The sequence below is a fragment of the Papaver somniferum genome, chromosome 1, assembly GCF_003573695.1.
Source record: "Papaver somniferum cultivar HN1 chromosome 1, ASM357369v1, whole genome shotgun sequence".
Taxonomy (NCBI): Eukaryota; Viridiplantae; Streptophyta; class Magnoliopsida; order Ranunculales; family Papaveraceae; genus Papaver; species Papaver somniferum.
In genome coordinates, this window is record NC_039358.1 from 28,265,569 (window position 1) to 28,284,027 (window position 18,459).

An 18,459-nucleotide genomic window follows, 5' to 3' on the forward strand; every position below is an offset into this window, starting at 1 on the left:
TGGTATTTGATTAATTTGCAAGATTTCATCTTTGATGTTTTTGGATTCAAAATTTAACCTAATTCTCTCGATTTGCGTTGGGTTTATTTCTGTAATTTTTTTTGTGCAGATCGAATTCTCTCTATTGTAATTTTGGTTTGCCCTAATTGATTGTTTGTTTAGTTGAACTATTAGTATTGTTATTTCAGTTTCGAGTGTGATGATTACATGAATTGCTATTTGATTAAAAGCAGCTGACCCATCAACTAATTGTGTTGCTGACCCACCACTAGTTGTATTGTCCCTGCTTAATTTGGTTGAGTTCATTGTGATTTTTTAAAGACTGCATAGGTTTATCTGTATGGTAGTTCACCCTAATTCCTTTAGTGGTGGTAGTTCATCACTAATTTTATTGTGCCTGCTTAATTTGCCAGCTTTTGAGTTCATCCTGATTCCTGATGCTTGGTATAGTGTTAAACTCATGTTTATGTTGGATCATAAGAATTAAGAATGGCAGAGATGAATAGCTTTAGTGATATGATACCGTTATTAGGTTGGTGCTGCCTGGGGCATTGAACACATTTGATAAAATTAGGAAAAAAGGAAAGTGTTTATCATATTCTTTACTGTTTATCATGTCCGTTTAGCTTGTTATATTGTAGTATCACGTATTCACATGGATTGTACCACTTGTCTGAGTTAGAATATGCTGCTAGATTCCTTACCGTTACCTTATTTTTCTTAACGATGCTCTATCGACTATATTATATCTATGTCCAATGTACTACATCTATCTTCATATCTAGCCTGTACTTATTTTATTTTATTTCTATCAATGTACTCACTGACTTAAGGTGTGTTCCGCCAGGTGCATATTGCTGGTGTTGGCGATTAGGTTCATGTCATCGCAGGATCATTCGCTGGCTTGCATGCTCATAATCATCGATCGCTACTAACTTATAAAGTAATGGTATTGTTAAATTTTTCAAGTTTTATGTAACTATCACCAAGTAATTCATTACTAATTTGGGTATGTTCTGCGTTTTTTCCTCTTTCTGTTGTGTATGGGACTTTTGTGTGCATGTGTGACTAGTGGTTTCCGTTAATCGTAAGTTTATTCCTTAGTCAGTTTGTAGAAACCATGGATAAGAGTTGGGTTCACAAGGATCGGTCGGGTAAAGAGTATGAAGATGGTTTGAGGATGTTCTTGGACCATGCATTCAAGGAAGGGGTTGTTACTGAAGATAACAAAATGAAATGTCCTTGCAGAAAGTGCAATAATGTTAATTACAAAGTTAGAAGTGAAATATTCAGTGACTTGATATTGCACGGTATGATGAGAAATTATACTACATGGTTTCATCATGGTGAGAGTTTAAGCTCAACGGTCTCATCAAGTATCGCACCACAGGATACATGTTTTGAGGTCGGAAATAACAATAATGATGGACCAGGGGATGACCTTTTGGGCATGTTGCGAGCTGTGTGTGGAATACCAAGAAAGATAAAGTACGTATTTTCTGTCATCCATGCTCTTATTATCCCTTTTATCATTTACCCACTAGCGCAAGGCTCACAGCAAGCATCGTTTGTTATTATTTTCTTTTGAAACAGGAGTTGGCGGCTAAAAATAAACTAAAGAGGTCCAAACAAACAATTCAACACACTGGTGGCTCCAAGCCACATGGAATATGCAAAAGAGGTAAAGCTTCTGTTTAGTTTGATCTTGGTGAGGATGTTTCGTATGTTATATGCAACCAACAACACAAAATTTCATTTTACAGATGCTAGCCGAAACAGGAAGATTCCCTGAACGGCATGAAGTATTTCTTAGGACCAGGACAAAGAAAAGAAAAACATCAGATCCAAATGAAGAAGTGATGGATCCTGTTGCTTCTGAACAATACATATAACTTTATACTTTTTAAGTTTTCTTTCGGGTCATCTGTTTTTTGCATTTGTAGTTCGAATTGACCTAACTTTCGAGATTGATTTTCTTGTAGGATCGAATGGTGGAAATACACAACCAGGCTAACCAACCTGGATCTGGAGTCGTTTTAGGTGGATGAAATGATGCATTTGCAGCTGTTATGGGACCAGATAGACGTGGTCGGCTTCGTTGCTTTGGCAGCACTGTGAAGCCGAAACAGTTTTGGGGCGAGTCATCATCATCAAGTAGAGTTGTTCAATTGAAATAGGAAAATGCAATGCTCAAACGAAGGGTTGCAGAATTGGAGGCTCAAGTTGCAGTATTACCACCAAACCAGAACAATGAAGGACTCGAGGTATCGTGCATCATTCACTTTTTTTTTTTACATAGAATTTGAGTCATTGTGAATTGATAAGATTAATCTTAGACCCAGTGGTTATTTAGGTATGCATGAGCTTCCGTGTTATCTAATTAACTATGTCTTAAGCCAAGGCGAGTATAGGTTTTTGTCCCATGTAGGTTACTTATAAGTTTGATAACTCTTCCTAGGTGCAGTTTAAATGTGACTTGTATACAATAATCTGCTTTATCTAGTACTCGTTCACTCCCAATGCACCACTGTTGACATCCTATATGTACCAACTAACAAATGGTAATTTCACTTTAATGAACCGGAGATGTTCATTACTGCAGAACTGATTGTGAATGTGTTGAGTTTTTTTCTTTTTTCCTGACTGAGAAGAATGTAACTATCGATTATCTATTGAGTAGATTTCTGTTTGTTGCAGGATATGTGATATGGAAAGGTGCAGGAAGGGTTAGTTTCCAGATATTAACAGATGATAAAATAGCACTCAAACGACACAGGCCACTGATTGTAGTTAACAGATGATAAACAGAGACACCATTTACTGTAGAGAGTATATGAACCTAAATTTTTGCTTGTTTTTTGAGAATGGGAGGTCTCTTTTGTAAACAAATAACATAGTTTTTGAGTATCTATAGAAAAATAATCTTCTATGAATTCGTCTATGATTCTCTATTCTGTGGATGTATGGCATTCTATCTGTCTCTGTTTTGTGGATGTATGGCATCTAATCCTGGTATGTGAATGTATGAGGGATGGCATTTTGCCAATTAAAGCAGGGAAATGGAGCTTCAGTAATATTCATATATTAGGGTCGGTTTATTAACCGTCCCCATTGTTCCAGTTTATACTAGGGACGGTTTTGTTAAACCATCCCTATGATGCACTAGGGGCGGTTTTAACTTGTTTTTCCGGCCGTTTCAAAACCGTCCCTAGAAGATGAAGCCGTCCCTAAAAGTATTAGTGGCGGCCAAGAAAAAACGTCCCTAGAAGATGAAGCCGTCCCTATTAATACTACTGACGGTCACTCAGAACCGTCCCTAGAAGGCAAATCCGTCCCTAATAGTATTAGTGACGGTGGATCTGGGGACGCAGCAACAAACATCCCTAATATCTTTTTGGGACGGCTTTCCGGTTGTTGGGACGTTTTTCTGACCGTCCCTAGAGGCCTTTTGTTTTTTAGTGCCGTGGACGTAGGTAATCATACCGAAACCACGTATATCCTTGTGTCTATATTTGTTTGTGTATCTTCACTGTGTTAAATCATCTTCTACTTCGTTGGATGTAGTGTGTGGTTTTATACCACTACATTCTGGCGCCGACTAAGGGGACCGTCTAAGTTCTCCGGATACCTTGACTGCATGTGCCGACAGAGACGATCCAAAAGCTCCTAAAAACACTTTGTGTGTTAGTTGATGCTATGGGATGAACTATGTTTGGTGAAGTCTGTTTATGTTTGTTTGGTTTGAAGTCTGTTGATTTAGTTGAGTTTTCATTGTTGAAATCGTGTTGTTAGCAACTATTTTCAGTTGGGTCGATTCCGAACAGTCGACTAGTCTTGCTTTTAGGCGAGTCTGTTTCGTGTCTTAATCTTCGTTTTCATAGTATTTTTCACACTTGTCTTCGTATTTTGATCTCAGTTTTTGTCTTACGAGTTAAACAACGGAATATCCACAAACTCCCAAATAACATCTTTGATGTGTGGTTGAAGTTGCTTGAGATTCCATGTTGGCTCGGGGAAGTGCCAAAACAACAGCACGACGAGATCATCGGTCGCCGGTGAAAGAACCCAAGGAATCAAGGGAAGACATCCCTCTGTAGTTCCAAGGGAGTGCATAAGTCATGGTCCAGTTTTGCTACGTTGTGCTGACCTCATGAAAGTACGAATTTGGACCTTTTACTCACAAAAAACTAGGTGTTAATGATTTGGAGTCTAGGGAATGTAGGACAAACTGTAGTTAATGCAGAGTCGTGGTACTGAAAGCGACGTCGTGCAACCTTGAAAGCGACGTAGCATGATACCCGTTTAAAAGAAACACTTAGAGTCTAAACATGGAAAACTGGCGAGGTCAGCATGGTAGAGTAGAGGGAGTCGTACTTCTGAAACTCAGTTTTAGTGTTAGTCACCTTTTTCTTTTAAAAACCATACGTATTATAGAAACTTTTCAAAAACAGGTCAAAGTAAGGTGTTCTCTGTTTTTGCTGACGTAGGTAGGGACGACTCTCGGACTAACAGAACACTGTGTCCGATGTCTAGCACGTTAGGGATGGGGAGAACTCTAAGGAAACGCACGATCACCGGTAGTAGCATGCAAGGAGGAGTAACTGGGCCGAGGTGAGGGAGTGATGGGCATCCCCCACCAGAAGAATCACGAGCTGCTGCAAGGGGTATGCCAACTGTGGACGAGGAGATCGATCTGGGACGAGACGATGACCCATCGCCTCTGGAGCGAATCGCCTCGCCCCCAAGGAGGGATGATCAAATAGATGAACTTACCGCGTCAGACACGGAAGATGATGAAGAAGCGTTAATCCTGCATGCTTAGAGACGAAACATCAGACGACAAGCTGAGTATCAAGAATCCCTCGGGCGAGAGCAAGAACGACTTAGGCGAGTACAACTAGGACGAGAAACAACTACCGGGGTCGATTCGGCGACATCGACTCAGATACCTCCCACCGTACCACCTCCACCACCTGTGATGACGGCACCACCCCCTACCTATTTAGGCCATACAAATGGTAACTCTAGCCATGAGAGTACATTTCCAACACTACTCGCAATTCTAGAAAGCCAAAGAAGGTAAGAGGAGGCTTTAAGGGATCTTCAGCAGAGGAGCCTAGCTCTAGAGTTCGAGAACTATCAGCTACGGAACTTAAGGTCGAGGTCGAGAGGATCTTCGAGCCGAGGGACATCAGGTCACCAAGGCCGAATCGAGCAAGTACCACCAGCGGTAGGTGATAGACGCATTTATGTGTCTATTTTGTTCTCAATATTCTGTTTTGTTAGACTCGATTATGTACTTATTGTGTTATTTTGTGTTTTTGGAGATGTTTTTAGAGAAATAAGACTTTGCGGCGAAATGAGCTCGAAAAGTAGTGTTTTACACCCCAGGATAATGTATCGGAGGCACCTCAGAAATGCACCGGAAGCGTCCCAGAAATGTACCGGAGGAACCCAGAAAAATTACTATTTCCACCTCAAAATTACTATTTCCACCCCAATTGCTAAAGGGACACCCGTACAGATTAGGGGGAGGACACTTTTCTTCTCATAATTCAAATTTTTGAAAAAGGCGGGAAATTTCTAAACAGTTCTGGCAGAATTTCGATCGTCAAAATGAAGGGGTTATGGGTCGATTCAATGGCTGAAATTTGGTATAGAGATGTGATATAGGTTAAGGAACATAGTATGGGTGACATGATCGATAAAATTTGGCTGGAATTTTCGATATGATTCACACACCCAAAACAGAGCACTGTAACACGAGCAAAATTGAAGTTCTTGTGTGCATGGGGGAGTTCTGCTGGCGTTGGAAGAGTGTTGAGGCGTGAATAAGTCTAATTGGAGCGTGCTGGACCAGAGAAAACGCTTGAAAAGCTAAAACAGGAAAGAAAATATCCGAAAATATTTTCTTTCACTGCCGAGGATTTGTGGAGTTATGGAGGAGATTCGATGCATGCTTCGGGTTTAAATAGAGTCCTTGGAGGTCATAGAAAGGGTGTCGAGAGTTGGAGGTCGAGAGTTGGAGGTCGAGAGGATAGCTCAGGAGCAAGAAATCACGAGTTGATAAAACTATGTTTCTTCTGCTGCTGCTGATGAAGAACACCAAGAACACGAAGAACATACTAGCGTAAGCAGTCGTTAATCAACAGTGTCTGAGACGCACACTGGAGGGTCGCAGTGCAGTCTCAACATCAGCAGCACCTGTCTCTTATCGTTCCTTTTGTGACGCATTCTGTGGGTCGTACATTCACTGTTTTACTCATTTTTATCATTTTAATCAACTTTTGAGCAACAATTATGTATTTTGAGAACAAGATTAATATGACGAGTTAAACCCCAAGCACTGGGACGACAGAGGAGGCCGTGTTTCATCCATGTGGTAATTTGAATTAATTCTTTATTTACTTTTTGCACCAATTTTAATTGAATTAAGATTTTAATTATATTTGTGATTTTATTTGATGGAGCATGCTTAGTCTTAGGGATTCTTGATGCGCCATGCTCATAAAATACAAGTAATATTTTATAGAATCTACTTTGGCAAAGAATAGAGTTAATATTTGTTTTGTATTGAACTATAATCGCCTAGAATTAAATTCTGAACCACTTGAAAATGAAAAATGGCCGAATCTTTAGTCCCAGTTTCTCGCACCAGTGTTAATATTTTTATTGTATATATTTATCTTTTTTATTAAGTTTAAAAAATTATCCTTCACAAGTCCGAGAGTCTCATTACTACAACCACATCAAAAATCATTAATCAGTAGGACCAAGCAATTCCGGTCGATCAGGACCACCCCCGACATCACCTATCAGAGGATACGGTCCACCCGAGGATTCATCGACAGATGACGAGAGGCACGAGAGGAATAATCAAAGAGAAAAACAAGGTCCGACAACGCGACTGAAGCCAAGCTAAGAGAGTTAGAAGAAAAGATAAGGAAGCTGTCAGGAACCGGCGAAGAAGATAAGCTCTCCGAGGTCATAAGAGAGGCCGAGAGGACCCATTTCACCCAAGAGCTAGAACTAAGGGCCTCCCACCTAAGTGCACGCTCCCCACCTTCCCATCCAGGTTTGATGGCACGGGAGACGCAGTTGAGCATTTAAATATGTACACTATGTCCATAATCCAATGAAGAAACCATGAGGTGGTAATGTGTAAGTTATTCCAGGCAAGCCTAGAAGGCGAGGCAAGGAAATGGTTCTACAACCTCTCACCAGGAACAATTGACAATTACGAGACTCTAGTCGAAGCATTCCTTGAAACATACATGCACAAGAACAGACCTCGGCCCAGAGTCAACAGGTTATTCACCTTGGTCCGACAGTTTAGAGAAACCCTCATATCATTGATCGATCGATGGAGAAATTTGTGTACAGAAATTGGGAAAGTACCTCGACCAGCATATATTCGGGTTCGAAAATGCACTTGGGAGGTCGGATCCCATCTGGATAGCCATGTTCACTGAAAAACCGCAAATATTGAAAGAAATGAGGAAAATGCAAGAACATTTCATCGCCCTAGAAGAAATTCAGAAAGAGTCAAGGGATATGGGAGTGCAAGAGGCAAGTGCGACGCCCGAGTCGATATCGTACGATGTTCAACGACGACCCGAGAAGAGACCGAGCCCACCTACGTGAGGAAATGGGAAGAAGGAACGGGTAGCTAAATGAAAAAGGCCGAGGCACGAGGCGAGAAAATACACCCCTTTGGATGCTCCACTAAAAGAAATCTTCAAAGATGTCGAAAAAAAAAGTGACATCATATACCCAGCTTCAAGAGGGATACAGTTCGAGGAGACCAAGGATCACCCAGAATATTGCCATTATCATCAATATCGAGGCCACTCTACAAATAACTGTCGAGAAGTAAAAGACATTGTGCAACACCTTATTAGAGATGGTTACCTGAGACAGTTCGTCCAACACCCATCCCGGACGACCGCAGCGCCAGATGCACCCGTCCACCAGGTCCGAATCGACAGATCCACGCAGTTTGTCAACACGATTTCGCATTCCGCCACTCAAACGTACATTCTGAATCTTGGAATCGTGCATGTCTAGAATCCACAAGAGGGATCATAACGGGAAGGAAATTTTCAGTATAGCAAAAGCGTTTCCAATGGAACCCTGGATGATGCGACCCATCTTTTTCTCGGCTCAGGATGTCCCGATGAACGACGAATCTCACAGTGATCCCTTGGTTATCACCCTTATGATTGAGGAATGGGGGGGTAAGAGGTAATAAGGATACTAGTAGATAACAGGAGCTCAGTCGAAGTACTCTTCTAAGATACGTTCAAAAGAATGGAGTTTTCAGATGATATACTCGTCCCATCGACATATCATATCTGCGGTTTTAATGGGACCGTAACCATCCCAAAGGGCGAAGTAACCCTAAGGGTATCAGATGGAGGTGGTTACCTAGATACATTAACCACATTCTGTGTGGTCGATGTCGCCTCACCCTATGAATCTATTATCGGGAGACCGTGGATTGCGGGAATCAAAGGAGTGGCATCTGCTTATCATCAAAGGCTACGATTCCCAACGTACAAGGGGATAGCTGAGGTCGTAGGAGATCCACAGGCAGCCCGAAAGTGCATGCAGGTCGATGCCCAAATGAATGAGGAACGACGAGCACGACAAAGGGGAGAGAAGAAAAAGGCTAAAGAAGCCAAAGCAGCAGAAGAACTGGAAAGAGTTATTTCGCAGGCGGTTATGACTTACGAAACACAAGGAAACAAGCCTTCATAACAACTAAAGGAGACGACACCGATGAAGGAATCAAAACCAAACTTCTCGGCCGTGGAACCTACTCGGGAGATTAATTTAGGAACTGTAGAAGAACCAAGGATAGTGAGGATCGGGTCCTTGCTATCGGACGAACAAGTAAACTAGCTCGTAGCGGTACTAAAGGAAAACATGGACGCATTCGCATGGAACGTGCACGATATGGAGGGCATAGATCCAGAGGTATGCTGTCACTATCTGAAGATCGACTTAAGATTCAAACCAGTCCGACAAAAGATGAGGCGAATCGCACCAGAGTTACACACAGCCGTCGAGAAATAATTAAAGAAGTTACATGAATCGGGAATAATCAGGAAATCGCACTACCCGCAGTGGATATCCAACATGGTCGTGGAACCAAATAAAAACGGAGGAGTCAGAATCTGCATTGACTTCAACGACCTGAACAAAGACTGTCCGAAGGGCAGTTTCCCTCTCCCAAGCATCGATCAACTGGTGGAATCTATAGTGGGGCACGAAGCACTAACATTGATGGATGGATATGCGGGGTATAATCAGATCCCGTTGGCCCCCGATGATCAAGAACACACCTCCTTCTTCACGCCGAGGGGCCTATACTGCTACACCAAGATGCTGTTTGGCCTGAAGAATGCAGGCGCCACATATCAAAGGTTGATGGGCGACATGTTTGAAGACCAGATCCACAACACCATCGAGGTCTATGTAGACGATATGCTAGTAAAAAGTCGCCTAGCCAAGAATCACATTCGGGACCTGCAAGAAGTTTTTCGGACAATGAGAGAATATAAAATGAAAATTAACCCGACCAAGTGCGATTTTTAGGTTACATCAGGCAAATTTTTGGGATATATCGTCACTCCAAAAGGAATAGAGGCAGATCCCGAGAAATTCAGAGCTATACTCGAGATGCCGTCACCTGCTACAATAAAAGACGTCCAAAAGCTGAACGGAAGTATAGCAGCATTGGGGCGATTTATATCTCGGTCGTCGGACAAATGCAAGAACTTCTTCAACACTCTCAAAAAGGGGGAGAAATTTAAATGGACGAACGCTTGTGAGGAGGCGTTCCAGAATATTAAGCTACATCTCGCAAGCCTACCAATATTACAAATACCCGAGCCATCGGAGGTCCTCACGTTATACCTCGGCGCAACTTCTTATGTTATCAGTGCAGTCTTAGTCCGAAATGAAGGGAGCGAGGAAAAGCCTGTTTACTTCATCAACAAAACATTAAGTCCCGCCGAGAAAAATTACAGAAGGATGGAACAGCTGATTTTAGCACTAACTTTTGCCACTTTGAAGTTAAGAACATATTTCCAAGCCCATCGGATCCGCGTGCTCACAAAATCACCTGTTGAAGCGGTACTAGACAATGCCGGCCGGTCAGGGAGGATTTCCAAATGGGGGGCACAAATCAAACAATTCAATGTCTTCTACGAAATGAGACCAACAGTGAAGGCACAAGTAGTGGAAGATTTCTTGGTATATTTTCCACTAAGTGACGAAGAAGAAGTCGAGGACATACCCGGAATGAAAGAAGATCGAGAAGACCCGACCGATTTACTCGAAGCAATTAGCCCATCACGTTGGGAAGTATTCGTCGATGGAGCGTCAAACAAAAATGATCGGGACTCGGGATAGTCTTTACCACGCAAAATGTTCCATTCGTTTAGATTAGAATTTAAGGCGAAAAACAACGTCACAGAGTACGAAGCTGCGATTCACGCCCTGAGATTAATCGTCGAGATGGGCCTACAAGATGTAAGGCTAACTAGTGACTCAGAGTTGGTGATCCTACAAATCACAGGCAAATACGCCATCCACGACCCGATTTTGCAGAAGTACTGGGAGCTCGCCCAATTCTTTATCAACCAGATCCCCAACATCGGATTTCGCCACATATGCATAAAAGACAATCGAAACTCGGACGCATTGGCATACATTACATCCCATCTCGTAGACCTGAGTGTAGAGGGTATTCGTTTCATGAGACTCCTCGCCCCATCCATACCAGAGACGCCCGAGATACCCGTCGACGTGGCTATCAATACCGCCGATAGATATCCAGACGGAGATTGGAGAAAGCCGATTCATTCGTACTTGGAGACAGGCGAGTTACCCAAGGGGCGAGCCGATATCAACAAAATAAAAAGCAAATCGGACGCTTATGAACTGAGGGATGGAATCCTATACATAAAATCGTACTTAGGACCACTCTTAAGATGCTTAAGCAAGGAAGAAGGCCAGACAATCTTGAATGAGCTACACTATGGGGTAGCCGGAAATCACAGCTCGGGACGAAGTCTGTCAGCGAGAGAGAAAACGATGGGATACTTCTGGCCGTACATGAATGATGATGCAAAACAAATGGCGCAAGATTGCGAAGAATGTCAGTGGTTTGGTAAGAAGATACACGCGCCATCAGTAACTCTAAACTCGGTGGTAAGCCCTTGGCCCTTAGCCAAGTGGGGGATCGATATCGTGGGACCATTACATGTGGGATCGGGCAGAGAAAATACCTAATAGTAGAAACGGACTACTTCACTAAATGGGTGGAGGAGGCACCACTGAGGCATATCCGTGACAAGGACGTCTTCAGGTTCATTTGGGAGCACATCATATGTTGTTTCGGAGTACCGGAAGCCATCGTCTCGGATAATGGAAAACAGTTCCAGGGAGAAAACATCGACCTACTATTTAACACCTACAACATCAGAAAAAACAAGGCTACCCCCATATACCCCCAAAGTAATGGGCAGTCCGAGATCACAAATAAAACTATCGCCGACAATATGAAGAAAAACTTAGATGGAGAATACAGTGATTGGTGCGAGGAACTCTACCATGTTCTATGGGCCTATCGGACCACTCGAAGGGAAGCAACAGGGCTATCGCCTTTCATTCTGACCTATGGAATCGAAGGGATATTACCAACTGAAGCGATGATACCCACCACAAGAACTGAAGCCTGGAGGTGAAACATATCGGCATACCTAATATTGGCCAAGCTCGATGACTTGGAGGAAACAAGGGAGATGGCGTTGCAAAAAATGGAGAATTACCAAAGGAGACTACAACGAGATTACAACAAACGAGTTCGACCAAGAGAGTTTCAATCGGGGCAGTTAGTATTGAAATATCTAGCCGATTGGGAACGTGACAAAAAGGGCGGTAAATTAGCGGCAAGGTGGGGAGGACCATACACAATCGTGTCTAAAGCTGGCGAGGGAGCTTATCGATTACTCAGACCAGACGGTAAGCCCGAGTCAAAACCGTGGAACGCTCAACATCTGAAACTCTATTACCCATGAGGGGTTCGAGGGAAACAGGTAAACATACTTGTCATTTATTTCTTTAAAACCACGAGGGGTAGGAAATATGACATGAGCGGCCAATGGTCATTCGTACTCGGGGCAAAGTCAGTGAGGAAGTGCCGAGGTGACTTACACTCGAATGGTTATTCGTACTCGGGGCAAATCCAGTGAGGAAGTGCCAAGGTGACTTACACTCGAATGGTCATTCGTACTCGGGGAAAAGCCAGTGTGGAAGTGCCGAGGTAATTTACAGTCGATTGGCTATTCGATACTCGGGGCAGTGGCAGTGTGCAAGTGGCGAGGTAGCCTAAGGGTACTAGTGGTTGGAAGCTAGATACCAAAGGTTGTTAAGATACGATTTCTTCTCAGCTAGGTAACCTACTTACATCTTAAAGGTTACCTCCATCGCAGGTGGCCGTGACCACTTGCCCGAGTTGGTTGGTCGATAGCCACTCGGGATCATCGGGCCTAGAACTAGGGAGACTAGAACCCTTCCACTGAATCTAAAAGATAGTGATGAGATACCTCGGCTGGGACATGGCATCGGGCCCGATGACCCTCCTTGTCGAGTGTTCGACAGAAAAGGCACTAATAACTAATACATGTGACATCAAATGCAGATACGTAACATAAACAACAAGATAAGGCTGAAATTGTCAACACAATGGAAAAAGTGGAAATTGTCAAGGAAAAGAGAAAAAGAAAAACAATTTTGGCGACGCAACACTCCATTCAAAGAAGTTGTTCAAAGAAGCATGGGACAAGTGTTCAAACAAATTAAAACCCGCAACAAAGGGCAAATTAGTGACGCAGCACTACAAAAGGAGTGATCAACTCCTGGGTAGAACATCACCGACCCCTCCCTTCCTCTGAGCAACCTCGTGGCGCTTTTGCGCGATGTACTCGTTCACATCGGCCTTGATCGCCTCAGCAAGCTCGCTCCGATGAGCGTTTCTCTCGTCCACTATCTGCTGAGAAAGTTGCTCGGACCTCGACTCGGAGGCTTAGAGCTTAACCTTCATCTAACCTTCAGCCTTCTTCCACTGCTCCACCTCTTGACCGAGATTTTGCACATCTCGCTCTAGATCCTTAGCACGACCCTGCTCGGCTGCAACAAAATATTATAAGCATGTTAAACACGGAATATAACAGAACATAGAGTAAAAACAACAAATTAACTCGGTCTTAAGGCCACCCCAACATGCACTCCAGACACCTGATAAGGTTGACAATACAGATTCTAACGACTCCACGGACTTGGACAACTCGTCCTCGGCCTTAGAAATCTTTAAGGTTAACTCATTATAGTATTGTTCATTGAACTCATTCGAAGGGCAATATTTCTTGTGGTCACTCCACTCGGCCCTCTGACGATTATAGGACGCCTGTAGCGTCGATAACTGGGCTTGGTTCCACTCTAGGTCACTGAAAAACTTATCGAAACCCTTTGTCCTTTCAAGAAGATCTCGGTTGGACTTCTCGGCCACAGCTTTTTCCCTCAAGATTCGTCGACGATCTTCATGGAGATCTCGATTTTGAAGCCTAAGGGAACCATTTTGACTCTCCAGATTATCAACTAGTAACATTTTGTCACCAGCAAGTCTTTGAAAGACGCCCAAGCGAGCCCGTAAGTTATCTATCTCTTCGGGGACATACTCAAACATGCGATATCTGTCCAATTCCTCTTGAAGTTGCTGAATCTCGGCCTCTTGTCGGTCTATCTTCCCGTCCTTATTGGAAATTCGTTGTCGAAGATTCTCCACAAGATCTTTCTCGATATCCCACTTTCTCTTCATAAGCCTATACTCCGAAGCAGCGTCTAGATCTATACTAGATATTTCAGCTAGAAGAATAATACTTGACTCAGGACATTGGTACGAAGAACTCAACCAACACAACTATTATAAATAATATACCTTGCGCATCGGCGAGTTTTATCTCCAGATCAGGGGATCGTTCCTTCTCCTGCTGAAGAGCAGCCTCCAACCTCCTAATCTCTTGTCGGCGGAGAGCAGCTTCCAACCTCGACCAATTCAACGCCTACAAATTCCATCCCAAGACGAGATTAGTAGGGCCCGATAACATCAAAAGGAAAAATGCAAACAAACCACTTACCAAATTATCAAAGACCGGCGCGATATCATGATACATGGGCACGACATCAATCATCTGCTCATCAGTATAGGATCCAAAATCCTCCGAGTGTAATGCGCCACGAAAATCACACATAGGGTCCGATATGGTAAAGGATGTCTGAACACCCGAGGAAGACCCAACATCCTTTTGGGCAGCTTTTGGAGTGATGTTTGGGTCGGCCCCTGAGCTCCAGGCTGCACGATAGGAGTCACAATAACAGTTCCCATTCTTTCTGGCCACCAGCGTCCTCATAAAACAACTGCTCGTCCCCGAATATATCGTCCTCATCATCTTGATCGTGGATATCGACCACAACGTCCGAGCTTTTCAGCACCACTCCCCTCGCCGATACCTTTCCCGAGGAGGATTACTCCTTGGAACCAAACCTTCACCACCAACAGTATCGGACCCTCCAACATCTTCACCCTCGGGCCTAGGGAATTTCTGCACAAGATTCAGCGTTAGAACACATGAAGGAAAAAAACAGGGGAAAGTACATGTACTTAGAATAAAAGCTATATGTTTGTTACCTTCCCCTAATCCTCCTCGACCCTTGTGCCAGCGCTCCTCTTCTTGGAAATAGAAGCCGATTTGGTAGACTCGCACTGAGGCTTAACCTACGACAAAAAAGTAATCAATACCCTAAGCCGATACAACAGGAATCAAAGAAAATGGAAAGAAAGAAAATACCCTACCATCATTAATCACCCCAAATGAATAAGGCTCCACAGGAAACCGAGGAGGAGGGAAGCTACCATGCAAAATTTGGTCGCGAACAAGTAGTGGAACTCGGTCCCAGTATGGGTCATTGGTGTGGCGAGCACGCTTGTTGGAACCTCTCCCAAGGGGATCAACATCCAGCATCAATCGTTCAACATACTCAGGCATAGACTTCGGACGATGAGGGCTGGCAGCAAAACCAGCAAGGTCACCATTGGTAGATGTCCCGCTCCGATAGTTCACAATGAAATTGGCAGAAGTATAATTTGGAGCATCTTCAGGCCTATAGGTCGACCAATCGGCCGTAGATCCATGACCCTCGCCTCGGTCTCTCCACTCATTCATCAGGCGGAAAGTGTTGCCATTCCACTGGGTCAAGGCCCGAGGCGGACGAAACTGTGAAAACACCTCGTAGTAGAAAGGGCTAGCAGGGTTGTACAAAGGAAAGCGAAGACCAAGTTCTAATTTCCCACGATTAACGATAACTTCCTCGGATGACTGCTCATACCTATCGACATCGGACTTCCTCAACACACCCGTTTGGCCCGACACTAGGGTCACTTCATAGTTTTGAAGACCAAATTCTTCCTTCAACTGTTCAATGAACTCATCATCAGACAAGTCTTTAGAGACCTTCTTATCAGACCTACATGAAAAAGAAGGAGAATCATCAGGGAAAAGGGAATTTATAACACGATAATCGTGATGGGAAGGACTCTCAAGACAAAACAGGGAATCAAGAGAAACAACATCACCCTCGGAGAAGGTATCACTCAACACCTTTTTTCAGTCATCGACAGAGAAGAAGTAGCCATGGCAGAAAGCGAACGGAGAGATACGAACTTTGGTGAAGAGAGAAGCAAAAGGAAGAACTAACCACGACTGTCGCAAACCTCACCAACAGAAACAACAAAGACGAAGACGGAGAAGATAAGAGAGAGTCACCGGAATTAATGGAGCCGGCAAAGAAGGGAGGAAAAGAAGAACAACACTTGGTTTCTCTGAAAAATGGCGAGCAAAGGAAAGATAACATAAAGGGAGATATTTATAGGGTGCAGCGCCTCAACCGACAACAACAATTACAAGTCATAAAGGGAGAATTAGTGGGAGACTGCATGGCGGAATTATCCGCATCTTGAGGACGTGGGAAGGTGGAACGATTTTCTTTCCCTCGTGCCAAGCACACGAGCGAAAGAAGGGGCATAAATGTAGGTGTAGATAATCCACATGGCTAGGTGGCAAGATCCTAAGCTATGACACACCAAAGAATAAAGAGCGGCGAAGCACAAGATAAACCAAACGACGCAAAGAGCGAGGCATCACGTGGGTCGGACGTGATGGCCCAATAGTTTTCGGATGTGACGTGACCCTTATCTATTGACAGGTCGGGCGAACGATCAGAGAGCACTCGGTCAGACGAAGGAAGATGGTCAAACAAAGGAACGAGAAGAAAGAAGGGCGACATCGTGTTAACCAAACGATTAAGACTCAACCTCGGGTGAAGAACTATCGGTCAAACCAGAAAGGCGTGCGAGCAGTACAGGTCCGATAGGGAACATCTAAATTGATGTAATGTGACGAACATTGTAATTCTGTTGTATGTCGACCTTGGCCTACAAATATAAGGGCTGGTCGAGAGAGAGAGGCAGGTTGAGAGAGAGAAAAACAAGGCATCATACTTGAGTTGTGAGAGCTTCACCATTTGAGAGGGAGAGAACAACTTGTATCCAAAGAAGAGAAATAATAACATTCATCCTTTCACCCCGTGGACGTAGGTAATCATACCGAACCACGTATATCCTTGTGTCTATATTTGTTTGTGTATCTTCATTTTGTGTTAAATCATCTTCTACTTCGTTGGATGTAGTGTGTGGTTTTATACCACTACAACCATCAACGCGAACATGACTGAAAAAAGTATAAAGGCAACATGATCCGCCGTCGACACGTATTTTGAATTTCTACGATTATTTGTGGAATGTTTAGACAGAGAGATAGAGAGAGTTCTGTTAGGAGAATTAGGCATAGAGACATTTGATGGAGTTGCAATACAAAGGTTAAGAGGAAGAAGAAGACTATATGAAATAATTCAGTATGCCAGAAATGTGCATGCTACTATTGTGAAAGAAAAGAATCTTTTGAGAATTTTTTGCCATATTTAGAACGAATATTGGGAAGTGTGCGTCCTTTGGTTTCAACTTTGTCGGTTTCATTCAGGTGATCCCTCTCTCAGCTCTCAAAGATCGGCTACCTCATCCGGGAAGTAACCAAATTGTTATGATGGATTCTGATCGGATGATCATGAGCCTCGTGATGAAATTTGTGAGCCAAAAAGAAAAAAGAAAATCCTTCTTGGAGATGGCTATATTGGGACTATTATATCAATATGACGTGTGTTTTATTTTTATTTTTTTTATATATGGTAATTAGAAGAAACCTTTACACAAAATTGGTTAAAAAGATCAAAATCAACAATTCCTGAGTGAAAAAGACATCTAGATTTTGATACTGTTTAAATGGACAAAAATATAAAAATAGTCAGGATATAACCAGTTTCATCCTACCCATTTTCAAATACTTTTTCTTATTTTTAATTTACATCAGGATGCATCCAGTTTCATCCTCGCTATTTTTTTTTTAAGTTTAAGCCAGAATGAATCCAGTTTCATCCTTGCTATTTTTTTTATCAATTTCACCCATACTGATTTTTACTCGTCCATTAGAACCATGTTTTAAAAATATTTGGACAAATGACCCATTTTCCGAAACCTTTAATTTTTTTATTTTTTTTTGGATGAGAAACCTTTAATTCTTCGCTCTATTTATTTCGGGAGAGTCAATCATCCCTCTTAACATTATAATTTTAACAAGGATATTATATTGTCTGACATGTACTTGTTCTTTAATTAGTATCCTAATCTCTACCCACTTTCATAATGTGTATCGAGCACCACAGTGAGTGATGACCACATCCCCAGTACACGAAATCGGGGAATTTGGAACGCCCGATTTTGTAACGGATATCTTTTAAGTAACGTCGTATCGACGTTGGTAACTTTGTAACGTTGAATAATCGTTGTAATAATTGGTATCTGTTACAGAGTTTCAGGAGAGTTGTGGGTAATTACCTTCCTATCCTCAACTTAAATTGCCAAGTTACATTGTCACCCTCCTTTACTGCTATTAGCGCCTCTCTTACTACTATCAGCTCCCAATTTCTTCTCGCACTTAAGGGCTACCCAGACTCCCAATGATTCTGGCTTTTTTCTCCAACATTTTTTTCCCATGATAACTCTTCATTTTAATTACCGAAAATCAGAAAACAAAATTAAAACCAACGAAGTTAGTTTTTCGTTTTTTTTTTTTAATTGTGCGAAAATTAAAAGAGAATAAATATCTCGAGAACAACTGAGAGCCAGAGAAATTTCTCCATCCATTTCCCTTTTCCTCTCCGTCCATTTTACTCCATCGATTTGAGCTTCAAAAACACCGAGATGCAGCTGCAGAGAAC